Below are 6,000 nucleotides of genomic sequence, written 5' to 3'. Positions count from 1 at the left end.
TTTTATGCCCCATTCATTAACCGACAGCGTTGTTTTGTAGAATTGTTACTGAGGGACAGTGGAAACTTCAATAACTGAACTTTAATTATTTAAGGATTTTTAATCATTGATGAAGTTTTTTCCCCTATCTGACTTTACTCACTCTGTATGTTGGAGACTGGTTTAAAATGTTCAGTGCTCATGCGACAAGGAACCTGGGGCGACTTTTGTTCAATTTATTTCACAGCAAAAGTATTCTCCAAAATACAATTTCCACCGGGGCTCGAACCGGGGACCTTTCACGTGTGAGGTGAATATGATAACCACTACACTACAGAAACACTGTATCTCAAGCAACCTTAGGTATATAACCAGAGCTTTAACCTACACAGCTGGCCGATTCTTCAGGAGCTGGATTTCCGAGAAGAGAATGACGGTGCTATATTTCGGAAGGCAGTGAGCGTGGCAGGAATTGATCTCGTGTTTCCCAGACTTCATACATAGGAACAGGAGATGGCCAGTTAGCAGCGAGTGGTTAGGATCTGGAATGCACGGCTTGAAAAGGCGGTGGTGGCAGACTCAATCTTATCTTTCAGACGGGAGTTTGATAAGTGTCTGAAGGAAAAACAATTGCAGGGCTACGGGGAAAGGGCGGGAGTGGGATTCGCTGAGGGTCGGCACGGGCTCGATGGGGCGAATGGTCTTCCGTGCTGTAACCATTCCATGATTCGATCAGTTAGTGGCACATTTTATAGTGTGGCTGGGAGCACAACATTGCAAAGGGACATGGATTGAGTCGCCAAAAGTAGAGGCATCTGATTTAGGAGATTCGCGGGGCGTGGGAATTTCGGAGTTCAATGACTTTGAAAGCAACATTTTTGTTTTGTGCCGTTTCGGTCAGAAGTTTTCCATCAAAGCAACATTAAATGAAAATAAATCGCCCAACGTTGGTATCGAACCCACGACCCTGCGATTAAGAGTCTCATGCTTTACCGACTGAGCTAGCCAGGCTTCCATTCAAAGCAGGTGTTTATCACTCATTGCAGCCAGGCGCCTGTTGGCTCCGCCCCAGATGTTCAAACTTGCTGTTGAAGAACTGCCAGGATCTTCTTGAATGGTGGACCAGGTTGGAGGGGCCGATTGGCCAACTCCGGCCCCTCATCCTGACGTGTTTATGTTTACGTCTTTATGCGGAGCTCCTTTCAGGGTAAACGAGCCAAAGGAGGACAGGCTAAACGTTATAAGGACACCCTCAAAGCCTCCCTGGTAAAGTGTGACATCACCACTGACACCTGGGAGGCCCTGGCCGCAGACCGCCCGATGTGGAGAAAGTCCTTCTGGGAGGGCGTTGAGCTCTTTTACTCTAGACGCAAGGAGCATGAAGAGACCAAGTGCAGGCAGCGGAAGGAGCACACGGCAAACCAGTCCCACCGACCCCTTCCCTCGACGAATGTCTGTCCCACCTGTAACAGGGTCTGTGGCTCTCGTATCGGAATGTTCAGCCATCAAAGGACTCACTTTGGGATGGAAGCAAGTCCTCCTCGATCCCGAGAGACTGCCTCTGAAGGTGTCTATGATTTGCGGTACACTGCGGAAACATCTCCACTTTCAGCACCAGATTACCAGAATTAAACCCAATGGGATCGGGAGAAAAGTTCCTCATATGCTCAGAGCAAAATATATCATATGACAATAGAATTTTATGCATTAATTAATGATGTTTAAATCAATGCTTCATTTTTTTTTACACAGGAGATGCATAAAGATGTGTAAAATAGATGAACTATTTTTTTTATAAGGTTTTGAATTAAAAGTACAATTTCCCTGACCGGGAATCGAACCCGAGCCGTGGCGTTGAAAGCACTAAATCCTAACCACTAGACCATTAGGGAACCTGGTTTGGATAAAGTATTTTTTTAAATAATAATAATTATCTGCCTGACACCTTGGAAACAATGAGACAGCCCTTGGAGCAAGGGTCTGGTTATTGCCAAACAGCAAAGGAAATATTAATTCTGGAAGAACATTATCCGAAAGAACAGTGACCAAGACGTGATTTGAACACGCAACTTTCGGATCTGGAGTCAGACACGCTACCATTGCACCATGAGACCTACACAGTGAGTTGGAGATGTTCGTCTCTATGAAGGTTCTGTAATACAATGGGCTTTAAAATCTCCGCCCATTCCCACCAAGCATCACAAGTAGCGCTCACCTGACAGGCACCGCATGGTTTCTTCTTGAACTTTTCTCTTGCTTTCACGGGAAACCATCATTAATTAACCCCTCACCTTCTTTTGCACAATCAAACACATGCTAACTCAGGAACAGTCCATACTTCAATCATTTGTCCTGTGCTTTGCATCTTAACTCGAAAACCATATCCCATTTTACTCACTGTATTATAGCTTTCTGGTTCAAAATCCTCATTGCCGATGACACCACGAATCTGGGGCAACTTTTATCAAATTTAACAGCACCGGTTATTCCTACCGTGCACACAACATACAATCAGTAGTAAAGATAAAATCCCAACATGCGTATTTTCAGATTCAACGCTGTAGCATTTCAAATAAAGTGAAAGAATTTTGCACTGAAAAGATTTGCAAGTGTTGCTTGTATTTGTGTCTTTAATCAAATTTTGTGGCGTCTGACTCCCATTCATGCCACTGCTGAATAAGAAAGGAGGGTTTGACATTGACCAGTCTGCACTGCCCCTGATATTTGTGAGCTCATCCTTTGCATTCAGTGGTTTCTCGCCCTTTGATGGGCTGCAGTGTAGCAGATATCACGTTGGCCTCACATTGAGTGCTGTTGAGGGGGATGACTCATCAGGGGAGTGCAGCGGCAGCCAAGTTCATGGCACCGTGGCTGGCTCTGCTGCACAGAAGGGCAGGAAAAACAGTGGGACAGCGATAGTGATAGGGGATTCGATTTAAAGGGGAATAGATAGGCGTTTCTTCGGCCGCAACCGAGACTCCAGTTTGGTATGTTGCCTCCCTGGTGCAAGGGTCAAGGATGTCTCGGAGCGGGTGCAGGACATTCTGAAAAGGGAGGGAGAACAGCCAGTTGTCGTGATGCACATTGGTACCAAAGATTTCGGTAAAAAAATGGATGACGTCCTACGAGATGAATTTAAGGAGCTAGAAGCTGAATTAAAAAGTAGGACCTCAAAAGCAGCAATCTCGGGATTGCTACGAATGCCACGTGCTAGTCAGTGTCGGAATCGCAGGATAGCTCAGATGAATCCGTGGCTTGAGCAGTGGTGCAGCAGGGAGGGATTCAAATTCCTGGGGCATTGGAACCGGTTCTGTGGGAGGTCGGACCAGTACAAACCAGACGGTCTGTACCTAGGCAGGTCCTGAACCAAAGTCCTCAGTGGGGAGTGTTTGCTAGTGCTGTTGGGGAGGAGTTAAACTAATATGGCAGTGGGATGGGAACCAATGCAGGGAGACAGAGGGAAACAAAATGGAGACAGATACAAAAGACAGAAAGGAGATGAGTATAAATGGAGGGCAGAGAAACTCAAGGCAAAAACCAAAAATGGCCACTGTACAGCAATATTCTAAAGGGTCAAAGTGGAATAAAAAGGCAAGCCTGAAAGCTCGGTGCCTCAATGCGAGGAGTATTCAGAACGCCGGAGAGTGCTCTGAGCTAGTTAGAGTGGGTGAGAGCGCAGATAAAAAGGAGCCCAAGAAAGAATGCAAAAGGCAGGAGGCAACAGAGCAGAGTAGTACTGGGGTAACTGTAAACCACAAGGTAATAGGAAGGGACAATATGTATGAATATAAAGGGGCTGCAGGAGGGGTCAAAACTAATAATCATAGATTAAAAACTAGTATTAAATACTTTACCTAAACGCACGCAGCATTCAAAATAAAGTAAATGAGTTGACGGCACAAATCATGACAAATGAGTATGATTTGGTGGCCATTACAGAAACGTGGTTGCAGGGTGGCGAAGATTGGGAATTAAACATACAGGGGAAGCTGACAATTTGGAAAGACAGACAAGAAGGGAAAGGAGGTGGCATAGCTCTGTTAATAAAGGATGACATCAGGGCAGTTGTGAGAGATGATATTGGCTCTAATGAACAAAATGTTGAATCATTGTGGGTGGAGATTAGAGAATGTAAGGGAAAAAGTCACTGGTGGGCGTAGTTTATAGGCGCCCAAATAATAACTTGACGGTGGGGTGGGCAATAATCAAGGGAATAATGGAGGCATGTGAAAAAGGAACGGCAGTAATCATGGTGGATTTTAACCTACATATTGATTGGTCAATTCAAATCGCACGGGGTAGCCTGGAGGAGGAATTCATCGAATGCATACAGGATTGTTTCTGAGAACAATATGTTACAGAACCTACAAGGGAGCAAGCTATCTTTGATCTGGTCCTGTGCAATGAGACAGGAATAATGAACGATCTCCTAGTAAAAGATCCTCTCAGAAGGAGTGATCACAGTATGGTTGAATTTGTAATATAGATTGAGGGTGAGGAAGTAGTGTCTCAAACGAGCATACAATGCTTAAACAAAGGGGACTACAGTGGGATGAGGGCAGAGTTGGTTAAAGTAGACTGGGAACATAGAATAAACGGTGGCACAATTGAGGTACAGCAGAGGACTTTTAAGGAGCTCTTTCATAGTGCACAACAAAAATATATTCCAATGAAAAAGAAGGGCAGTAAGAGAAGGGATAACTTGCTGTGGATAACCAAGGAAATAAAGGAGAGTATCAAATTAAAAACCAATGCGTATAAGGTGGCCAAGGTTAGTGGGAAACTAGAAGATTGGGAAAATTTTAAACGACAGCAAACAATGAATAAGAAAGCAATAAGGAAAGGAAAGATAGATTACGAAATTAAAATTGCGCAAAACATAAAAACAGATAGTAAAAGCTTTTACCGATATAGAAAACGGCAAAGAGTGACTAAAGTAAATGTTGGTCCCTCAGAAGATGAGAAGGGGGATTTAATAATGGGAAATGTGGAAATGGCTGAGAACTTAAACAATTATTTTGCTTCGGTCTTCACAGTGGAAGACACAAAAACTATGCCAGAAATTGCTGGTCACAGGAATGTGGGAAGGGAGGAACTTGAGACAATCACTATCACTAGGCGGGTAGTGCTGGACAGGCTAATGCGACTCAATGTAGACAAGTTCCCTGGTCCTGAGGAAATGCATCCCAGGGTATTAAAAGAGGTGGCGGAAGTTATAGCAGATTCATTCGTTATAATCTTCCAAAATTCTCTGGACTCTGGGGAGGTACCAGCGGATTGGAAAGCAGCTAATGTAACGCCTCTGTTTACAAAAGCGGGCAGACAAAATGCAGGTAACAATAGGCCGGTTAGTTTAACATCTGTAGGTGGGAAAATGTTTGAAACTATCATTAAGGAAGAAATAGCGGGACATCTAGATAGGCTTAGTGCAATCAAGCAGACACAGCATGGATTCATGAAGGGGAAATCATGTTTAACTAATATACTGGAATTCTTTGAGGATATAACGAGCATGGTGGATAGAGTTGTACCGATGGATGTGGTGTATTTAGATTTCCAAAAGGCATTCGATAAGGTACCACACAAAAGGTTACTTCTGAAGATAGAGCTACGCGGAGTCAGAGGATATGTATTAGCATGGATCGAGATTTGGCTGGAGACCAGAAAGCAGAGAGTCGGGATAAATGGGTGCTTTTCAGTTTGGAAATCCGTGGTTAGTGGTGTGCCACAGGGATCGGTGCTGGGACCACAACTGTTTGCAATATACATAGATGACCTGGAAGAGGGGACAGAGTGTAGTGTAAAATAATTTGCAGATGACACAAAGATTAGTGGGAAAGCGGGTTGTGTAGAGGACACAGAGAGGCTGCAAAGAGATTTGTATAGGTTAAGCGAATGGGCTAAGGTTTGGTAGATGAAATACGATGTCGGAAAGTGTGAGGTCATCCACCTTGGGAAAAAAAACAGTAAAAGGGAATATTATTTGAATAGAGAGAAATTACAACATGCTGCGGTGCAGAG

At 44.1% G+C, this 6,000-nt stretch overlaps 1 non-coding gene across 1 annotated transcript; it reads right to left on the bottom strand.

The window, feature by feature from the left end:
* Positions 1–917: 917 nt before the first annotated feature.
* Positions 918–990, bottom strand: trnak-cuu (transfer RNA lysine (anticodon CUU)). Its single transcript has one exon. It is a non-coding gene; the product is annotated as a tRNA-Lys (tRNA).
* Between the last annotated feature and the right edge of the window lie 5,010 nt (positions 991–6,000).

Source organism: Pristiophorus japonicus, unplaced genomic scaffold (assembly GCF_044704955.1).
Source record: "Pristiophorus japonicus isolate sPriJap1 unplaced genomic scaffold, sPriJap1.hap1 HAP1_SCAFFOLD_109, whole genome shotgun sequence".
Taxonomy (NCBI): Eukaryota; Metazoa; Chordata; class Chondrichthyes; family Pristiophoridae; genus Pristiophorus; species Pristiophorus japonicus.
This window is presented reverse-complemented; position numbering and strand designations above follow the sequence as displayed.